The sequence below is a fragment of the Cupressus sempervirens genome, chromosome 11 (genome assembly GCF_028749045.1).
Source record: "Cupressus sempervirens isolate cs-2001-9-10 chromosome 11, ASM2874904v1, whole genome shotgun sequence".
Classification (NCBI taxonomy): Eukaryota; Viridiplantae; Streptophyta; class Pinopsida; order Cupressales; family Cupressaceae; genus Cupressus; species Cupressus sempervirens.
The window spans coordinates 630,123,167-630,147,220 of record NC_143128.1 but is presented as its reverse complement, the minus strand read 5'-3'; the positions used below and the strand labels follow the sequence as shown (position 1 = coordinate 630,147,220).

The 24,054-nt window shown below is 33.9% G+C and overlaps 1 pseudogene; it reads left to right on the top strand.

Moving 5' to 3' along the window:
- The first annotated feature begins 2,797 nt into the window (after nt 1-2,797).
- Nucleotides 2,798-18,041, top strand: LOC149531312 (pyruvate decarboxylase 1-like; annotated as a pseudogene).
- The last annotated feature ends 6,013 nt before the right edge of the window (nt 18,042-24,054 follow it).

Genomic DNA, 24,054 nt, shown 5'->3' with positions numbered 1-24,054 from the left:
ATGATGATGGTGATGATGATGATGATGGTGATGGTGATGATGGCGATGATGATGGTGATGATGGCGATGATGATGGCAATGATGATGGCGATGATGATGGTGATGATGGCGATGATGAAGAAGAAGAAGAAGAAGAAGATAATCAATGACTACAAATGTCATCACCCCTTCTATTGATGATCTTGCATTCCATATAATAAGGTAAATTTGTTCATGTTTACGATGTTGCATATTGTTCATGTTGTCTTCTAAGTTATTTGTAGCATACATGTATCATGTAATTTTTAGCTAACTTAAGATAAATGATTAACATATGTAGGAAATTTGATTACATATTTATTGTGTTCATTTCTAATGATTACAACATATGTTATTTATAGTTACCAATGTTTATGTTGTGTCTGATTATGACCCTTTTTGCAAACAGTCAATTGAATATAGGTACATCGTCACCCCTTCTATTGACGATCTTGCATTCCATTTATAAGGGAAATTTGTTCATGTTTGCGATGTTGCCTATTGTTCATGTTGCCTTCTAAGTTATTTGTAGCAAACGTGTATCATGTAATTTTTAGCTAACTTAAAGTAAATGATTAACATATTCAGAAAATTTGATACATATTTATTGTGTTCATTTCTAATGATTACAACATATTTTATTTATAATTACCAATGTTTATATTGTGTCTGATTGTCACCCTTTTTGCAAACAATCAATTGACTACAGGAAATTTGACTCGTTTGGCATGGATTGTGCACAATGACATGGATCAGCAGGTATAAGTCAATAAATAGACATAATTTTCTTATATTCTTCTTGTTTATCATTGAGCACGTATGTTATAAATAGACATATTATATAATCATATAATGTATATATAGACAAAGAAGGTCCATATAGAAATATAATTGTATAATCACTTTCAACTTACTACATTTTATATTTGTCACTTTCACTTTCCATTTGATGGATTGCAGGACCCACCAAATAGGTACTTGTCAGATCTATCTACATCGAATGAGGGAAATGAGGAACTGGTAGATGAAAGCTCTACATGTAGTACGGCTAAAATAGGGAGATCAACTAGAGGTCAAAAGAATAGAAAAAAATTTGATAAACGCATGCAATTTTTCCTTGGTAATGGGGGGTCATGTTCTTATGATGATGAGACCAAAGGTGACATCAAGGTGCCTTTTTGGTACTCACACATTGAGAAAGAATGGGTACCCAATGAGCTACCTCCAATTAACACAAATTTTTATTTTAATGAGAGGATATATCACATTGCTCCATCCTCATTACATGGTTTGGGCCTATTTTCCATGGATGGGATAAAGGTAGGTTACAACAAAGTTGTCAAATTGTTCAAGTATGTCGGTCCATGTTACAATTACAATGATTGGATGCAGATTGTTCGATATAAAAAAAGTATGCATAGGTATGGGGTATCAGCTAATTATATACAATGGAAAAAAAATGATCAAAGTAAAAGATTTTCTATGTACATTGATGGGAGACCAAAAGCAATAGGTAATATTGCAGGTTTTATAAATAGTATGTGACCTTCAACTAGTAAGCAACCCAATTGCATATTTGAGGCACGTGAGGGGAATGAAGTTTTTGTTTGTGCAATAAAATCAATAAGTGCAAGGGAAGAACTACTAATCAATTACCATTTAAATCGCATAGGTACAAACAAAGTTACTATCATGAGGGCTGTAAGTACTCTTTACCATTTTGTTAATAAGTTTTTTTTGTGCTGTCTATTGCTTTCAGTTAGCTGAATTTTTTATGTTTAATCTTTGTGACAAGATGATATGGATTTGACAGATGATAGAGGTCACCAGGATGCTACTCCCACCCCTTCATTAGCAAGGGTAAACCTTTTTGAAATTGCACAAATTAGATAGTTGAAAAATGTTATATTATTATGTTATTTTATTTACGGTCTAAGTACTATTTACCATTTTGTTAATAAGTTTTTTTTTGCTGTCTATTGCTTTTAGTTAGCTGAATTTTTTATGTTTAATCTTTGTGACAGGACGATATGGATCTGACAGATGATAGAGGTCACCAGGATGCTACTCCCACCCCTTCTTCAGCGAGGGTAAACCTTTTTGAAATTGTACAAATTAGATAGTTGAAAAATGTTATATTATTATGTTATTTTATTTATGGTTTTTTTAGTTTTTATGATAGTTTTACTGATATTTCTCTCACAATTTGATGTTTAGAATAAGGGTAAAGCAGTATCAGTAAGTGTCGAGCCACTAACTACGCCTTCTGATGAGGATATTGCTGAAACTCCCGATTTCATAAAAATGTTGAAGAAAAAATTTAAAAAAATTAATTTAGAAGAAATGAAAATTTTGGATGAGGCAAATACAGAATCCGAGGAGATGATGAAGAGGCTATTAGATTTGAGAGCACAAGCTCGTCGTTATGAAGTAAGCTCCAATGAATACTTAGTTATAAGAAAAGTTTAATAAAGATTTGTATTTAATAATCTTTAATGTTGTGAAGTAAAATATGTAATATTGGCAAAAATACTTTATTGATGCAATTTTTTTAAAGAGTTGTAAGAAACTTCAACTACTAAATTCTTGTTATACAGGAATTTTTGGCAACTGATCCACAACTTGGTCAAGGACAATGCGGTGAGGCCGGTAGTAGCAGAGCTCCGACTGCCACTGGTAAAATAATCTTTTAGTTGACAAGTTAGAAGGAATTTTTTATTTCAAACATTCAAAACTTCTTAACTCTTACTTTTATTATTTTAGAATGTCTTTGTTAACAATGTATTGTTCAAGTCATCCAATGCAGGAGACTCCTAAGAGGTTGACAGGCGCTCGTACGAGATTGCCGACTACAATGTCGGCAATAAGGGGACGTCTAGCTGGTAAATCCTTGTTTTGCTATATTTGGTTTTGTGTTAATTATGAGTTGATAATATGTACTTTAATCTTGGGTGCATTACATAGTGTATTGTTTTTTTTGTGGTAGGAGATGCACTGTCTGGTACTCCACCAAATGCGGATCATAGTGCATGTATTGGTGATAATTCACCGTTATTTCCTGGAGCTACCCGTATTTCTAGCACAGGAGCTATGTAGACATCGTTGTTGATTGACGATGATGAATCAATGCCTTTGAAATGTCCTAAGATTCTAGGTACTTTAAATAATATTGTTTTATATTGTAATAAGGATTTTCTTGCAAGATGTAAACATGATAGGAAGTGGTTTGGTAGGATCATCTGAATTATCAATGACCTTTTGTCTATACCATTAATTCTCTAGTTTAGTAATTTGGTACATTGCAATTTCATGCTTTTAGTAGAAGATACTAACCAATTTTTGTATAGAGAACCAAAGGTGGGAGTCTTCTTTCATATTCAATGTTCAGTTTTCAATGATTTCCCACATCATTGCTATTGCCTGTTAGAGTTTTAGAGTGCTCACTTTCATCTTCACTATCTATTTTAGCATTATTTGTTTTCCATAATATCCCAGGTATGATCAGTGACAACATCAATTAAGAATGACAAAAAAGGAAGGTCATGGAAAGTTATATGTATTATGCACTATATTTTTTTTTCAAGTTATACTGATTAATATAGTCAAAGTACATTTTTTAGTTTCAGAACATCATCAATAGAACCCTGGTAGAGTTTGACTGGTTTTAGACATTTTAAATTTTTTTCCAAACATCTTTTTTGGTCAATTTTGGTCAAGTTGATCCTTCAACCCTGAAATAGATCACTAAAAAGATGAAATGTATCTCATTTTATGTATTTGTTATTCACTATAAAAAGTATTCTTTGCATGATTCATTTTAATGGTTCTTACTATTAATTATCCCATGACATTTTTTGCAAGAAACGATACATTTTATAGGAGGCTTTATGACCTCACGCTGCGAAGATTCGAGCCCACCATACATAAAAGGTGGAACATCATAACTGAACTAATTTATCCCATTGTTTTTTTTCATATCATTAATTGGTGCAACATTTTTCCTTTCATTCAGGTCTTTTCTTATACTAGCTATATCCAACAATTTTGTGTTTTTTCTTAAAAGGTGGAACTACCAAGATCAAAAATTAAAAGATGAGCTCATCAAAGATATAGAACATGAGTTTGGTAGTAATATTTTTGATCATAAGAAATTGTTACAAAAAGCTTCCAGACATCTTAAGGTTGTGAGGGACACATATAGAAAGAGCCTCGTCCTAAACCCGAAGTATGAGTGTCCTCCCTTTGTTTCAATGAGTGACTGGAATGAGTTCATTTTGGATGCAAAGGAGAAAAGGGAACATCCAAAAGAAAGTACACCAGCAAATCCAGAAGAAAGTACACTAGCAAATCTGAAAAGGTATGCAATAGTATTAACTACTAGTACATTAATGAGCAAATTTAGGGTTCAACTTCAGTATCAACAATTTCAACTAGCTCAATTTAATCTATCTATTGATGAAAGGTATGTAATTCATATGCTAACACAATTGCTTATAAATCTCAATCTCAATCTGGGCATAAATCTTAAATAAGATATAACTGACACAACTGCTTATAAATCCTAAATTCATATGCTAACACAATTGCTTATAAATCTCAATCTCAATGCTGACACAACTGTATATATCTCAATCTAGGCATAAATCCTACATAAGATATAAATAGTGCACTTATAACTTCACATATAGCTATATTATGTCTTGAAAATATAGTAATGTTCAACTTCATGTACCATAGTTGTATGTGTTAGCAGTATAGGTGATAAATGATATTCAGTAATTGTAATGACAAGTACAATTTTTTTGAAAAACTTTGCAAGAATTTTACTAACGGTCAGTCTCCTAAAAGTAATAAGCATCACGTTCAATGCCAGAAACACAAGTTAATGACAACAATCATGTTCCTATCTTTGAGGACTGACAACAACACTTGTAGATTTATATTTATTGGTATTGTGGAGAGATGATCCAGCCTACACTAGGTAAGAGAAACTATTTGAGACTTCATTTGGATGACATTATGTATGTTACCTATAGACCATGGCTAGGCATAGAGCCATAAGATGATGTCTTCTCCTAGCTAGGATTCATGTTGGTATCTTAGCCACTGAATGGTCATTCTTCATTGAAGATAGAGAGATTTCTGTTAACCCATGTCTAGAGACAATTCAACTATCAATATAGTATATCACAGGAGTACTGTAGTTACACCTGCTTCACCAAGGGGGGTAAAGAAAGGCTATTCTCCTAGATTGGACCCAATTAGATGTATGGAAGATGTTAGTGGCCTTACCATTTATAGGTGGGACTACTTTCTAGATGTAGTGAATGATGGTGTCACTCCCTAGTACATAGAGCATTTGGCCACACATTCATTTCCTCATATAACTGATCCTATAGGGGTAGTTAGTCAGGCACCACACCCTGATGTTCAGCAACCACAAGAACATCCTTTGAGGGAGGAGAGACCATAATAATGGCCATTGGTAGTTCTTGTGACAATTCCTTCTCATACTAATTTTCTTAATTTCTACAGTAAAAGTGTTAAAGTTGACTTTTTATTTTTTTCTATCCTTAATTCTTCTTTTACTTTGTGACTTTTAAGAATAGTTGAAGCTTATCTAAACAATTTTCTATCCAAGTGTCAGCTTTTAAATTGTTTGTTGTGGTTGTAGACTATACAAAACATCCTCCAAACTATGATGTAACGTTTCTGATCATCTCAAACATTCTGAATGGTGCTCCACTGCTAGAAGCAATCAAAATTAACATAGATTAAGACAAGTCTTAAGTCGTGAGTCTTCTATTGGAACAATGCTAGGTAGTTCCTGTTAGTTGCTAGTTATCTTAGCAAATCAGTGGGGATTTTGTTTCAATTACAACCACCATTTATAAAATCAGTTCCATGCAGTGTGGAGGCTAAAGAAGCACTTGATGCACAAAGGTGATGTCTTTTAAATTGAAAACAAAAAAATACTTACTTTTCAGCTACGCGTAAAAAGGAATGCTACTAAAACAGTCTAAAATCTGACATTCGCCCTCAAGTTTATACCTGTTGCAGCCTTGGGGATAAAAACACTTTAAGTGTGGAACGTAGGGATAAAAATTTAATCTATAAAATCTACTAGCTGTTTCAACTTTTAGCTTATCGTTTACTTTGTGTGAAAATGGATAATATAGACTGTCAAAATTGATGTGTAATTTTATGGAGAGGCATGTCAGAATATGGATAAATACTTAGCATGAACTCCATGGATAAATAGCATGATTACACATGTCAATTAAAGGTATGATGCTATAATTTCTTTCCTTTTTTCATATTTTTGGTGGAACATGCTACTTTATGCTAAAACCTTCATACCATATAATAATCCACTATTTAGTACTGATCTTTATATCTATATCATCTAACATATTTCAAACTTTTCATAGGTTGCAGGACACATCAAAGGCAACAAAGGTGAGGTTGGAAAAGGTTGGGCAACACAGACTTGGCTTTGGGGGATATTCGAAAATCAAAGCACACGTTGTAAGTATCAATAAATGAATTGCAAAGAAAAATGATTTATAAAATGCAAATAATTTTGTTAATTAATAAAAAACTGTAGGGAGCTGATTTTAATCTGGAGGCCACAGAAGAACACAAAAAATTTTTATGAAAAAAAGAAATGACAAGAGAGCAAAAAAGAAATGATTATTTATGAATGACTTACTCTTGAATATTGTTAATGAATATTGTTTTAATGAATATTATTCATTAATGTTGGGTGTTAATGAATTATTTAGGACTGACTTACTCTTGAATGTTGCGTGTTAATGAATTATTCATGAATGTTGTGTGTTTATAAATTTTATGTGTTAATGAATGTTATCATATGATTATAATGATTGAATGCTATATTTCAAAAATGGATGAATTGAATGTTATTAAATGTTAATGGGGATGACGAGGACATTGATATTCCTCTTAGAAATTTTATGAAAAAAAGATACGACAAGAAAGCAAAAGAGATATGATTATTCATGAATGACTTACTCTTGAATATTGTTAATGAATTTATTGTGTTAATGAATATTATTCATTAATATTGGGTGTTAATGAATATTGTGTTAATGAATTATTCATGAATGACTTACTTTTGAATTATTCATGAATGTTGTGTGTTTATGAATTTTACGTGTTAATGAATGTTATCATGTGATTATAATGATTGAATGTTATATTTCAAAAATGGATGAATTGAATGTTATTACATGTTAATAGGGAATTTAGAGTGATGTTAGGTGGGGGGCGCCAAATGAGCTTCCACCTTCACGTGGTTGGCCTTGTTAAGTAGAGAATATTTAACTATTCTTGAAACCAAGTGAAGCTCAAACTTTAATCTGAAAGCTTATAGTTAATAGTGACAACCAATTAGCAAGTCGAAATGAAGTTCTTCGTTACAGGTACCTTCTTAGTTTTTAAAGTACAATATCATGTTTTAATATTGTATAGTTTTTTTTCTTAAGTTAAAGTATTCTTTTACTATAACAACATAATTTATGACCATTTTAGTAACTATTCTAACATCACTTTATGAAAAATCTTGTTTTGGCAAAGATGGCGATACGTAGTGCTGTCTATTCCTTGGGAGATTGGATTGCACAGGTTTGTATCTCAACATGCACATGGAAAATGGTGTGAAATTGCACTTTCCTTAGTCGTGGTTGCATATCTACTGCAATCTTTCATTTGAAAAATGAATAGAAATACCATATCTAGTAGCTTCTCTATGTTGTATTCATTTATTGGTAATGATTCAATGTCATGCCATTTGATGGTAGCTTCTAAAGTTTCATTTAGTTGTAAGGTGTGTCTTATTTTTTCAAGTTTTTATACTCCATTTGGTAGTTTGGTATTAATTGATGATGTCTGGGATCTTCTACCTTCACTGTAGTCTTCATCATCATCCAACTTGTTGTTTGGTATTTTCCATGTTATCCTTTATTTCCATGGTCTTCAAGATGGTTGTGTATTTTATCTATCTAGTTCAAAGACTCTATGTGCCTAAGGTGGAAGCCACTTAGAACTAATAGTTGGAGAGATCGTGTTTCCCCTTGTAAAACTAGAAAATGTCACGAGTTTAAGGTCAAGAAGGAAGAAGTCATAACATTTTGAGTAGAAAAATATGCTTAGAATTACATATTTAGTTCATTCTTTGGTGAAGTTTCTTATTTCAATTCAATTGATTTTGGTTGTCAACCAAATTCCTAACTCCAATGTATATTGTATTTCAGTGCTACATTTTCATAGGGATCTAAGTAAAATGACAGTTGACTATTATTTATATTTGAGAATTTGTGTTGTGCCTTACTATGATCCTCTAATAATAGAGGACAAATCAATCTGAATTTGTTTCTCATGTCCCATGTTTGATGATTCTTGTTAGGATAAACCACGAATAGAAATAAAAAACTACATGCAAATATAACCAATAACAGAAAAATAATAGAACACAAAGAAATGAACACAAGGCACCAAGATTTAACATGGTTCACCCAATTCCTGGGCTACGTCCACCAAACAACAAGTCTGATCTTATTACAATCCAGTGATTACAACCTGATTACAATCCGTAATCCCTTACAACTCAATACTGCCACAAGAACCAATTTCGTATCACAACATAATGAAAAATACCCAACCCTAAGCCCTTTTTATACAAGTATTAAACCACTTTAGGGTTATAACATGTCGGCCATATGTCGGCTACCATGTCGGCCACTGCCCAAAATTTTTTTTCGGGTCGATGCCCCCGAACCCCACTATTTATGAAGTATGTACAGTACTTTCTTGATCAATCACCACAATCTAAAAATCTCCCACTTGGGGAATGATCAAGCTCCACACTAAACAACAATCTCCCACTTGGAGACTAATCCTGTAGCAATACAACTACCACATGGGGCTCCCACTGGATCAAACCACCCTGGACTCTACTATTCTTTTATTCACGTTTAGTCTAAAAGACCAACTGAAGTTGAAGAGGAGTTTAGCTTCTCCCTTGTTACAACCTTTGTCAACATATCTACTAGATTGTCATTGGTATGTATCTTCTCTAGCTTTAACTATCCATCCTCCAAAACTGACCGAATGAAATGGTACCGCAACTGTATGTGTTTGGTTTTAGAATGCAGAGCTGAATTCTTAGCAAGATGAATGGCACTTTGACTATCTGTAAACAAATAATTATCCTTTTGAGGATGTCCCAATTCTTCCAAGAAGAACTGAAGCCATATCATCTCCTTGGCTGCCTCTGTAGCAGCAACATACTCTGCCTCTGTAGTGGAGAGAGCATTAATCTTCTGTAACCTAGAAACCCAGCTCACGGATGCCCCACTAACAGTAAAGACATAACCTGTAGTACTCCGCCTGGTATCAATATCCCCAGCCAAATCTGAGTCAACATAGCCCTGCAAATCAGTAGTAGAGCCCCCAAAGTGTAAACACTTATTGGATGTTCCTCTCAAATATCTGAGAATCCACTTGACAGCAAGTCAATGCTCAAATCCTGGATGACTCATATACCTGCTAACGACTCCCACTGCATGTGCAATATCTAGCCTAGTTCATACCATAACATACATCAAGCTTCCTACAGATGAAGCATAGGGTACCTTGGACATCTTATCCTCCTCTTCTTGTGTCTTGGGACACATTTCCTTAGTCAATTTCAAATGACTGGGTAAAGGTGTGCTGACAGCTTTAGCATTCTCCATAGAAAAACATTGCAACACCTTCTCAACATAATCAGCTTGAGATAGCAGTAATGTTCTGTTCTTCCTATCTCTGCAAATCTTCATACCAAGGATTTGTTTTGCTGCCCCCAAATCCTTCATAGCAAATGCATGTGCTAACTGGTGTTTTAGGCCCTTAATATGATGCATGTTAGACCCAGCTATAAGCATATCATCAACATATAGACATAAAATAATGTAGCTATCATCATCCAACCTCTTAAAATAAACACAATAATCTGAATGACACCTGTTATATCCATGCTCATGCATAAAACTGTAAAATTTCAGATACCATTGCTGAGGTGCTTGCTTCAAGCCATATAAACTTTTCTTCAATTTGCACACTAAGTTCTCCTTACCTTTGACCTCAAAACCCTGTGGTTGAGCCATATATATTTCTTCATCCAAATCACCATGAATAAAGGCTATTTTAACATCCATCTGCTCTAAATGCAAATCTTTAGTAGCCACAAGACTTAAAACAATACAAATAGAAGTCATTTTAACAACAGGAGAAAATATCTCATCAAAATCAATTCCCTTTTTCTGTGCAAATCCTTTTACAACTAACCTGGCCTTAAATCTTTTCTTACCTCCTTCCTCTTCTTTCAACTTGTAAACCCATTTATTCTGTAAAGCCTTTTTACTTGCAGGCAACTTGCACAAATCCCATGTCTTATTTTTCAGCAAAGAGTCCATTTCATCTTTCATTGCAGACTCCCACTGAATCTTAGTATCCACCTACACAACTTCATCATAACTTTCAGGTTCACCAGCATCAGTAAGTAAAATAGAATACAAAGAGGGAGAAAACCTTTGTGGAGGTCTAATTTTCCTTGTTGACCATCTAACATTCACTGGTGTGTGTGGTATTTGTTGTTGCAGTTGTTGCACATCATGAGGAATGGTTGGAACATCATCTTTTGGAGTATCATCCAACACTACATAATCATCTTCTTTCTTCTCATGTTGCTGCAACAGATCTTTGTACAACACTTTCTCATTGAATATGACATCCTGACTTCTAACAATTTTAAGATTTTCAAAATCCCAAAGCCTATAACCAAATTCATTAATGCCATATCCAACAAAGACACATTTCTTTGATTTAGCTTCTAGCTTGGTTCTATTTTTAGAGTCTATATGAGCAAAAGCTTCACAACCGAAGGTCTTGAGAAAAGAATAACTCACCTTCTTACCAGTCCATGCTTCCTCTGGAATACCACAGCCCAAAGGAGTAGAGGGACCTCTATTAATCAAATATACTTCAGTATTGACAGCCTCTACCCACATGTGTAAGGGCAACCCAACATGCAACCTCATGCTCCTTGCGCGCGCCATTATAGTCCTGTTCATGCGTTCAACCACTCCATTTTCCTAGGGAGTCCTTGGAATAGTTTTTTGTCTATGAATACCATTAGTGGAGCAATAATCTTCAAATTCATGTCTGCAATACTCACCACCATTATCAGATCTGAGACATTTTAATTTCTTACCAGTCTCATTTTCAACCAAGCATTTCCATTTCTTAAAAGTTTGAAATACATCAGATTTCTATCTAAGGAAATAAACCCATACTTTTCTAGTTGCATCATCAATAAATGTAACATAATAATGAGAGCCACCAAGGGAAGATACTTGAGCCGATCCCCATACATCTGTATGCACAAGCTCTAATTTCTCCTTTTTGTTTTCCTTCCTTGTCTTTACAAAACTCACTCTCTTTTGTTTTCCATACACATAACTTTCACAGAAATCCATATTCACACATTTAAGACCTGGTAAAACTTTCCTTGAATGAAGTACTTTCATACCTTTCTCACTCATGTGCCCAAGTCTATTGTGCCATAGTGCTGTATCAGAATCTACAGCAGCTATTTGTTCTCCCTGCTCAACTACAATAATTGTTCCCGAATATTCATTTTTCTATGAAACAATCAAAGTAGAAGGAACAATATGACCTGTACAAAGATATAAGGTGCCTACTTTCACACCTTTTGCTACTACAAGGGAACCTTTTGAAACCTTCCAATTTTTATCATTAAAAGTAACTACACAACCCTCATCACCAAGTTGCCATGCTGAAATTAAATTTCTACTTAGTTTTGGAATATGTCTTACCTCATGTAGTAGCCAATGATTCCCATTCTGCAACTTAATCTTAATTTTTCCCTTTCCAACAATTTGACAGGGTTCATTATCCCCCAAATAAACAAGCCCAAAATCCCCTGGGACATAATCAATGAAATAACCTCTATGAGGTGTAGCATGAAATGAAGCACCAGAATCTAAAACCCATGAATCATCAACACTCTCTAAAGACATAAGAAAAGCATCCTCTTCAAATTTTTTACTTACCACATTTGCCTCCTTGTCTCCATTTGATTTATCTCCTTCATTTTTCTTTTGATTCCAGCAATCTTTCTTTTTGTGCCCTGGTTTCCCATAGTACCAGCAATCATTTGGTCCTCTCGATTGAGACCTCCTCCCCTTTGACTTTCCTCTTGATTTCCCACGATTTCAAGAGTTACTTCCTCTTTCAGTCGTTTTGCCCCTGCTTTGTGCATTTAAAGCACTTCCTGATGTAGATCCACCTGAGGATTTTCTACGAGTTTCCTCACTTAAAATAACACCGATCACATCACCATATTTTAGGGTACTAGATCCAGGAACAGAATTACTCATCGCCATTACCAAGCTATTCCAGCTTTCAGGCAAAGAACACAAAATCAAGAGAGCCCTAATTTCTTCATCAAAATTGATACCCACAGAAGATAATTGACTAGTAATAGTATTAAACTCATTTAAATGATCTGCAATAGATCCACCTTCTACCATTTTCATATTAAATAAACGCTTCATGAGAAATACCTTGTTTGAAGTGGAGGGCTTTTCATACAGTGTCGCTAGGGTTTTCATCATATCTTCTATCATCTTTGCTTTTGTAATATTGAATGCCACCGATGGTGCCAAGCATAACCGAATGCTTTCGAGTGCCTTTCTATCCAAAAGATCCCATTCAACCTCTGACATAGTTCCCTGATTCTTGGCTTTTCCTTCCAACAACTTCCATAAATCCTTCTAATATAGATAGTCTTCCATTTTCATCTTCCATAACTAGAAGTTCTACCCATTAAACCTGTCAACCCTCAACTTACCCTCATCTGCCATCGCTCCCACTCAACCGTGAGACTCCCACTTAACCGTGAGACTTTCCTGCAGAGGATAACTGAAAGACAACCTCACTCTGATACCACTTGTTAGGATAAACCACAGATAGAAATAAAAAACTACATGCAAATATAACCAATAACAGAAAAATAATAGAACACAAAAAAATGAACACAAGGCACCAAGATTTAATGTGGTTCACCCAATTCCTGGGCTACGTCCACCAAATAGCAAGTTCGATCTTATTACAATCCAGTGATTACAACTTGATTACAATCCGTAATCCCTTACAGCTCAATACCGCTGCAAGAACCAATTTCGTATCACAACATAATGAAAAATACCCAACCCTAAACCCTTTTTATACAAGTATTATACAGTACTTTCCTGATCAGTCACCACATTCTAATACTTCTTCTTGTGTAACTAACCACGTTTGATGTGGGTTATGAACTCTGATGCTAGTATGCTATTACACTGCAATTTATTATAGAGTAGATATAATAATTATCTCTGAATATACTGTAAGGGTCTCTAAACATGAGTAAAGCAGTATTACATAATGCAGATCTGAACTCAAAATTCATGATGTTTTCCACTCTAGAGAAAGAGGGGAACTTAATATACTCATAACACACCCCATCAGAAGAGATCCATTGGATGGTTTTTGTTGGGGTTTGACTCTCCTAGTGTAGTGCTAAGCTAGGCTTCTAGGTGCTAGGATATTTGCTCTTGTTGGTGGTTCTAGACCCGCTGAATGCTCTAGATAATTGTTTGTCAAATTTTGGTTGAAGGAGCTATTCTTGGGCTATCAAGTCTTATGAAAAGTTTGTCCTATTTTGTGGTGATAACATGAACTTTTATCAGTGCATAAGTATGGTCTATAAATTCTTAGAGTCTCTAGTACCTCTAAGATTTACACTGTTGGGTGACTAATTCTTTGAAGTCCCTAATGTTTGGCGACATTGAGCTATACCTATGTGAGTTATGTTTTGGTTTTCCTTCCTCATCTTCATTTCACTTTTGTGAGTTGTTTTTCCCGAGGCCATTGGAAATTCCCTTTGCTAGTTCCTAAAATTGGATGGATCTAGTACAATTTTGGGCTATTCTATGTTTGTATTCTAGTTGAAATAGAGATCTCTCCACTTGAATCATGGTTGATGAGAGACCACGAGTGAAGCATTGAATATGAGGGTTTTCCATTTTGTTGTAGAGATTGCATCTCTATAGGATACATGCCTAATTATTGCCATTTTGTGTTGGATAGGTGTTGTCACTTGATGGAGGGCTGTAGAAAATGACCATTTGCAATTAGAGCTTCTGATTCTATTTTAGATTTTCCTTTTGAGGACTTGTTTTCTAATGAAGAAGAAACTTTTTTTGATTATATTGATGCTTCTCATGCTGTTGGTCTGAGCTAGACTTCTATCACTTCCATTCTTGTCACAATTTTGGATGTTAGACCGTATTTTAGGTACGATGCCCGCTAGCCTTGTGGCCTATGTTGTTGAAGTTAGTGCTCCCACTTCTATTTTGAACAAAATTCTACTGATAATGCTGACTCTTAAATAATCACTCTTGGGCCTTGTTGATAGGTTGTAGTGGGGTTTCCTTTGTTGCAATCTTAACAATAGTGTTGCTTAGACTTTTGTCCAAGTGCATAGGAAAAGGTTTATTTTGTTGTGTTGTTGATGCCCTATGTTTATGCTTTCATCCCTTCTTTGTGTAAAGGTTAACAACCCCTTGTTTTGGCTGTTATAGAAAAACAACATATCAATATCATCCTTTTAGATTGAACAATACTATATGAGTAATGATACTATCTTGAAAAATACAAGAAGCCAAGACTATAATATACACTCGTTTGATGAAGCAAATAAAATCCTTCCAACAATAATTAGTCAGAACTATCAAAGTGAATTTTTAGGATTGTATAAACACAATTGGAAAATGGATCAAGAAGATATCATGTCTTTCTCATGGGTGGCAACTTTGGTTATAATGTGTAAAATTGGCCTCATTCTTTTAACAATTATTTTCATGTTATTCGTAGAATTATTTTTTATCATTTAAGTTTCTTGTTCTTGCAAGATGAACTACGAGATGCAGTGTTACTAGTGTTTGCAAATAAGTAGGATATTCCCAATGCAATGAATGCTGCAAAGATCATGATAAACTTGGGTTGCATTCTCTTAGGCAGTGACACTTGTGAGTATTACATTCTTTATAATTTTCAGTATTAAAAATTCTAGATACTAATTATCTATTATGCTGCACTATTTCTACTTTGCATATAGTTTATCATCACTCTAGTAAACGAGAAAAAAATTGGAATGTTTAGTGTTGCTTGTGAAACAGCTTGTATCATGTCCTAAGGTATATATACAAAGCATATGTGATTGTTTTTTAGAAATAAATCCTTTAATTTTAGTTCTTATGGCTTTTGTTTTATTTTGCAGGTTTGAAAGATTACAGTCAAATAGGGTTCAAGAATTTTGTATTACAAAAACGTCTTATTTCTTTATTGATACAGATAGATTGAGGAGGTAAAAATTCAGTTTTGATGCATATTCATATTTAGGATGCAAACTTATTTTGATGTGACATTATGTGTGTTCTCTTTCACATTTTACTATCAATTTTCTATCCAATTTAATGACCCAAAACTACTGAGAAAAATTGTGAAGGTACTGATCATGCCATTTCTGTAGTGCTTATTGAGAGTAAGCCAGTTTATATCAACATTAGCTATAATCTCCCTAGCATTCCACACCATACGTTCTGTGATGAGCCTATTCCATTATGGCTCACTCTCAAGTGGGCTTTTTTCTTCCTTTTAGGTAAATTAGTTTCTTCTACATGGACTATTTGTTTTGATTCTACTTTTTTTAGCATCATTATTTAGAATCTCACTCTTTGATCCATCATCAGAATGTAAGAACATAAAAAATATGTAAAATGTATTTTTGTAGTTGCAGATTGCAATTTTTTTCTCATATTACATATTTTGTATGCTCAGATAATGGATCATAGTATGATCTAAACCATTGATATTAAAAAATACAAAATACATACACAATCAAGATCGAAAAGCCATACATAATATTCAAATAGACTGTGGAAATTTGATTTGTTTGGAATTAGTTTTAATTTTTGTACTTGTACAATGTCATACATGTCTAAGTATTAAATGTGTGAGTTGTTCATGTTGTGGATCTCGGCCTCTTGTTTCCGACTAAAAAATTTCTTTTGAGGGGTGATCAAGATTTTTTAGTCTTTGGCCTCCTGTCTTTTTTGTATTTTCAAGATCTTAATGTCTATAGGTTTACTTTGGTTTGGTTGATCAGCATTTTCATTTTTAGAATCAATGAAACACATTTGAGGGTTTTTTCATTCATATTATTTTAAATGTTGTCAGATTAGTTTTCTCATTATACTATATTCAACTCTTCCTTAGTTGATCTAGTGTATATCTTTTAGCATGCAAGGTTCACCACACACACTATTTCCAATACTTTGTTTGACAGTAGTAAGGTTTAAATTATCATTCAAGACATTGGGTTGATGTGTAAACTTTATTCCCTTTTCATTGTTTCTTAATGTGTGTGTACCCTTTGCAAAATGAATTTAGAAGTGTGCTTTTTGTTTTGTTTCAACCTTGACATGTTCTTATAGTTTTCCAATGTTTGAAAGGTCTTGGTGGGTCACAAAATCCATTAATTAAATTGAAAGCAAGGTTTGTGTGTCATGAAACTCTTGCATTGCTCATTGCATTTGAAGCCACTTGTAACTTGTTTTTTAAATAGTTTTTTTGGCTAGCATGAACTATAGGCTAAGCAATCCAAGAAGTTTGGAAGTAGTTGTGGAAACAACTATAGAGTTCCTAAATGTAAAAGTTAAGAAAGTGTTGGTTAGGGGTCCAAAGCTGAGGCTTTTTAAGGCAAAAGATGCATTTACGAAATTGAAAAATGCTTCAGGTTATTTTGTGGTGGCAATGCCATCGACTAAGGGTAAAGTTTCAGAGACTCTTCTATATTTCATAAGAACTTACTGGGGTGTAGTCGATACTGCATTCTGTGCTGAAATAGTTGAGTCTGTAGATGCTTACTTATTTGCAGGGCCCATTTTTAATGAATATAGCTCAATGGGATATTCATTACTCTTGAAGAAGGAGAAAGCTATAATTGTGCAGCCTAATATAGTAACTATCACAAATGGACCTACTTTTGGGTGTATATTAATGAAAGACTTCTTAGAAGCCATCGCAAAGAAGTTGAAGCACAATACAATGGCCTTCGATAATTATTAGCATATATTTGTGCCTCATGGTTTTCCATTGAAAGGTGCTCCAAATGAGGCTCTTAGAGTCAAATTGTTATTCAAACACATCTAGGTAAAATTATTGAGAATTACTACATATCATAAAATGACTTATGGTTCAGTTGGTACTTCAATCCTTGGTTTTGTTGTTGTTCCTATAGATTAATGAGTAAACACTTCTTATTTGTAGGCCATGCTATCAAATGAGACAGTTCTCATTGTAGAAACTGGTGACTCTTGGTTCAACTTCCAGAAGCTTAAACTCATAGAGAAATGCAGGTAATGCAAAATCTCTTGCAAAAGTTTATATAATTAAATTTCTGACTTATTTATTTTGATGATGGATCATAATGTATGATTTAAATGTTGATCTAACCAAGAAACTATTGAACAAAAATTTTTTGAACAACAAAGTTCATAAAATTATAATACATGATTTGTCTAACTGACTAGCTTGTTACTTGTAAGTCACAAATTTGCACTGAAATAGTTCCTACAAATTATTGCAATTATTTATGCCCCTATTTGGAATTGGTTATCAGGTTTAGTTTGAAGAATCAGTAATTTGTGACATTATTTTTCTTAAGGCTTGTGTCAATGTTGAATGATTCATTCTAATGTTGATTTTGTAGGTATGAGTTTCAGATGCAGTATGGATCAATTAGTTGGTCTGTTGGAGCTACACTGGGATATGCTCAAGCATTGTACAGGATGAGTTTAAGGCCCAATCCCATCACCTTGAGAGGATCGTAAGGCTTGTATTCCATTGTCATTGATATTCCCCAAAACCATTTGTATCTCTACTAGCATACTTCCTTCATTGCAATAGTCTTTGAATATCCATTCTTGCTATTACAATCAATGCTAGCAAAGCTTTAACACACAAATCCACTTAGAGTTTCAAAAGAGAACTAAGGTTAGATTGAAGGATGTGGAATTTCTTTCTCTCTCCAGACCATGTGGCAAAAATTTTAGTAATTTTGCAATACCACCTAGAATACTTAAATGATGCCCTAATTCTTTGTCATTGCTTATTCCACAAAGTGCCCGTAACGTAGAACTTTGTATAACATAGTGCCCTTCATAACCAGTCTATGTTGCACTACTATTAACTACGTACATAATTCCTCCCTACTACCCTCAACCCTTAAGCATACTTGGATTTCTCAATGGTTGCATAGTACTTGCACATAAATCAGTTTTATTAAGTGTCTATTGACTGCACATCTTTTCTTGTGTTTTTCTACAAACACAATATTTTAGAATAATTTCTAAATCCATTTGCAATCCATAAATGATACATGATGTCCAAGTTTCAGCTATTTAATTGCAATTATTGAGTTTCTAAAGGATCCATTTAATTCATCATTTTATGAAAGGTTCAGTTAGTTTACTAAATCTTTCTTTCTAGTTGCAAAAAAATGCAATAACTATATACAAGAATAATGAACTAAAAAGTTATCCAAACTAAACTGAATCAAATATCAACACACCTAACAAGACAAATGACACACATTAGTACTAAATTTTTCATCTAGTAAAACAATAAAATAAACACAATTGCTATTAAAATCTTGTACTACCTTTTTATGTTTATCGCTTACCTATCTGCAACTCCACAATCGATATTGACAGTCTCTTGCCCTCACCGTGCAATTGAATTACTTTAGTTTTATTGATGTAGCTGAACTACGAGTGCCTTTTGTGTTGTTGACAAATCGTAAGCTTTCAACTTTTGTGAAACCATTACGGATGCAAATGAACAACTGGTGAGGTGTCATTTTTAAGGCAATTTTTTGTTTCTATAATGTACAGTTCAATTGCTAGAAATATTTCATCTAGATTGTTAATTGATAGATCATGAACTTTTCATGTCATTTTCTACTTTGGTTGGGTAGTTCTCCTTGCATTTGTAAATCATAAATCTTGCTACAGTCTTTAGCCTAATGACAGTTTGGTATTACATCCAAGACGATAACATAGATGACTTAAAACTTTGCATTAAAGAAGACATCAAAGGATAATATTTTAATTGTGGATATTTGTAAATTATGTTGGTTTTAGACATATTTATAGTTATATATGTGCTCTTATGATGATGTGATTGGGATTGTAATTTTTTTTGTCACGTTTATCTGTTTGCAAAATAGATGAAATTATTAGCTTTCATTCCTGATAAATAATTCTTTCCTAATTTTATTCTTCCCTGCAAGAACCAAAATTTAGAGGTGTTGTGCCAATTATTGCAAAGGCTTTGCTCTCATAGGATCCTTTTAAATTGCACAAAATTTGAGTTGTAAAGCATAATTGCTCGGTAGAGACTCAGGATATTGTGCACATTTCTTCCTCCTTCCCATTGTTTTGTATGAAATAATTCATGTGACAAACGAAACAATGGTGTGGAGGTTGAAATGTACATGATACCCTGACTCTAATGCACTGAGCAATTATGCTTTAGAATCAAGTTTTGTGCAGTTTAGAAGGCTCCTATGAGAGCAAAGCTTTTACAATAAATAGGATAGCTCGTCGAAATTTCTACATATCTTTGTCTCAATTTTGACACAAATGCAATATTTTGGTCAAAATTTTGATGCAAAATTGGTTCGCTTTGGCATCACAAGTATGACACCGACGAAAAAATGTAAAATGATTTTGTTGCAATTTCGGCGAAAATGCAATATTTTGGTTGAAATTTTTACGCAAAACTAGTCCACTTTGGCGTCGCGTATATGTCACTGGAGGAGAAATGTGAATTGGATTCGTTGCAATTTCGATGCACCACTATGAAGGTTTACGTCAAAATTTTGACGAGCACTGCTGGAAAATGAGGTAATATCACTTCAGCTTGGACCAGGGAAAGCGACAAAATCTGTGTCGGTAAGTTGACCTTTATATTGTCAAAATTTTGACGCGGAGTGTATGTGGCGAAAAAACAACCAAAAAAGACCGACGGCAAGCTTGGTCGCCTTATCGACCTACTCTTGTCAAAATTTTGACCTTTTTGCGTCTAAATTCAAGCCTAAATTTAGTAGTGAGTGTATACATGTACTCTCATACCTTCTTTTTGTGTGAAGTCAATCTCACAATTTAAATCAATTTTGCACTTGTATTATAAATCCAATCCTTAATACTTTTTTCCATTCCTTTCCCATCTAGAGTCCAACACATATTTGAGAGTCTTATTTTCTATGTACTTTTTGTTGAAAAGATACTTCATTTCATCTATTTATATCATCCTATCTAATCAAGGAATAGTAAAATGAATCCTAATTGGAATAATCATTATAGCACGTGCGTGTTCAAAGATTGTTTCTTTGTTTATTAGCATGATTGTAATTTTGGTTTATTCATCAAGTTAATGTAGTAGAACTTGTCATCTATGTGATTCAATAACCTTCTTAAAGTAAACATAGATGTTATAATTTAGATCACAAAAGAAAAAGAAGGGATGATATATAACGTAAATTGAAGAGAAAAAGTGTGTATTATGCAAGATAAAGTATCTTGTTAGAGACCAAGTCCATGACTATAGAAATTGCCCACACCACTATTCAAACCACAAGACAAAGCCTATAGAAAAGAGGCATAATTTCCAATCTTCAAGATTTCAAAATTCTATGCCTTATTATGATTACTCTTTTCTCTTAAGAATAGGGTTAACTACCACTTGTCTATTTATATCTATTTTCTTCTAATTATATTTAGTTTCATATAACAATATTTAAGTTTAAGTCATATATATTGATGCAAGGGCATCTAGGGTTCCTGAAGGTTATCACATTTTCAATGGAAAGCTAGAGGTGCTTAGTCATCTTTATGGTGTTTTTTGGTTGGAGGCTTGACTGAATGGGCTTGGTGGAAAAGCTTGGTGCTCAATCAAAGAGGAAGGGCGAATGCTTGATTGTTACTGGGCATAGTGTTGGTTGGGGTTCTCAGTCACTGAAGGTACTCAATTGTTGTGGTGCTTAGTCACTAAAGGAGCTCGGTAGTTGTATTGCTTGGAATGTGTTGGTTTCTTAGTAATGCTTGGAAGTTTGCGAACACTCAAAAGTGTGTTGGTGTTGATTAAAGTTCTTGGTGCATTTAATGCATGTAGCATTCGATCATGACGTGGATCAATCTGGGAGTTTGTGTGGACCCATTTGGGTCTTGGTTATCTCTCCTATGTGCATTTAACCAGTGTTGGAAACTTGGGGGCTTGTCCTAAGTATTTTCATGGGGTCATCGTGGGTTAATGTTAGTGTACGTTAACATTTTGTATTTAATGTTTGTTTTGAGTTGACTTGTGGCTTAAATATGCATTTAATGCAAGGGTTTATTTAATTTTCAATTTGTTAGGTTGACTTGTGGCTTTTTGGGTATAAGTAGGGGTCTTGTGGAGTCTTTAGGCGTTCATTCAAGGGAGAGAGTCATTATTGAGCATGGGATCCAACATGAAGAAGATGGAGTTTTTGAGTGAGCAAAGTTTTCCTAAGTGTGTGGACAAGGCACCAAATGTGAGGTAGTTTACACCTGGATCTTGGGTAAAGTTTTAGAAGAGCTAGTAGTTGAGGTTTGGGAACAAGGAGATTTCTTGGTGGGCTTGCAAGCACAAGCTTAGATCTTCCTTGGAGGTTTATGTTAGAGTAAAGCATTAATTTAATTTAATTTATTAAATTAACTTGACTCCCTCCTTAAGATTTCACTTTATGCACTTTTGCATTTGCATTTAATAATTAATTAGTAATTATTAAATAACATTTACTTTTTAGGTTACCCTTTTTCTGGTTTCGATCTCCTTCTATAAAGATTGATCTTTTGTAATTATCTCTTATCTTTTTCATTTCTGAGAATACAATTTCCATATTTTTAGAGTAAACCCTTCCCTCTTCTTTTCCTTTTCTTCTCCATGAAAAGTATTTATATGTCGATATTCCTTGGGCTTTGTGAATTTTTATTGCTAAAATCCTTCATGGTATTAGAGCCAAATCTACTATAGCTTATTCGGTATTTGGACAAAAAGAAGAATGAAGGTTTGACAGAACAAATTTAGTATTTTTCAAGAATTTTCTTTTATGAAAACTAGGGGGTCATTGATTTTAGGAGCACTTTGAGGCTAAAAAAACCTCACAGTTGGATTTAGAAAGTGTCAAAACCCCCATTTTCATATAAAGTTTGTTAAATTTGGACAACGTTGACCTGAAAGGTAAAGTTTCTTTACATACAAGGGTTGTATGACCTCTAACACATATATCAAAATGGATTTTAAAAAAATAAAAATTAGGCACTTGAATGCATTATAGTTATAAAAACCACCATGGTTTATACAAAACCATGTGGTGTTTTGTCAAAACTGCAACGGTCTTGGTTTTTCAACCACCACTTTTCATATTGCTAGCCCACTGACTTTTTGAAGTTGTTGTGAAACTTGCTCTGACACCTCTCCTTCTTGGGTCAACCACTCCTCAAAAACTCAACTGCTCCATCGTCCACAACACTAGCGCTCTGCCCACTGCCCATCATCATGCCACCACTGCTCTACTAATGTTTTATTTCGATTTAAAAAATTAATTATTTATTCTTTTTTTTATTGATTTTTGGGGCCTTGTAATTTTTTTTGTGATATCTTGAGCATACATGGTTTTTTTTGGATCCAAAAGAAGTGTCAGATATCCAGTTCTGAGATGAAGATAATTGAGCATGTATTGTTTTGATTCTTTTCCAGTTTGGTACCTATGACTTCTATCTTCCAAGGGGCATAATTTCTTCATTATAGCTTTGCTTTTTGATCTATAAAAGTGCCAGAAAGCTCTTCTTGAGCACTTTATAGATTCTCTATCATTTCATCAATATTTTGTACCAAGTATTTGTGATTCACATTAGAATCTTTTTTTTCTCTTCTCTCATTTATGCATTCCTTCTAGCAATTGGAGTTTGATTTTTTGCATTGTGGGGGGGTGTTTTGTCTTATTGTTTCTATTATTTACATATGTAAGCTAGAAATTTATTTTAAAAAAATTCAACACTTTCTAAAACAATGGTCAAGACCTCTTCTTGTCTAGAACTTCTAACCCCTCATAACTATCACACTTAGAGATGCCGATGACACATCTTCTCTAGTCAAAATGGTTGTAGTCTTGTTTAGATGCAGTGCAACTAGTTTTTTAGAGGCCTTGTGAGGTCATGCAACATAGAACATGATGGATGACACAAAAGGGGTTGATTTATTTATAGGTACATCCAATAGTCTACAATTTCATCTTGATAGGTGCAATACCCCTCTAACTATGTGGAGCAAGCTTCAAGGCCTATTTGGTTTTGTGAATGAGTTTAGGGAGCTTCATATTGAGGTAGAGCTTACCTCTTCTATACCAGATTCCTTTCCAACCATTGATGACTCTTAGATGAAGTTTAATCAATATAGATCCTTATTACAGGGTTGTGGAATGACAAAGACTCACACCGACTACATTTAACTGATCCTCTCTAAGCTTCGTGGAAACTATTAGATTTTTGCTCCTATGTTTAGAGTTCCATTCCACCAAAGATGCTTTGGGTAATAGATTTCTTATGCTAAATTTTTAGGTCTTTTTTATTATCTTGACTAGAGAGTAGTCGAAGCTTACATAGTTTGATACTATGACTGGTTCAAAGACAAAGGCATTGGTAGTTTAGACATCTATAGGAAAGCTGAAGTGTAAAATAAAGCATAAGTTAGATTCAGTAGGCAATGAGAGTTCCTCCAATCCTATTCCTAAACTAGATTCTTAGAAACCCTCTTAGAAGG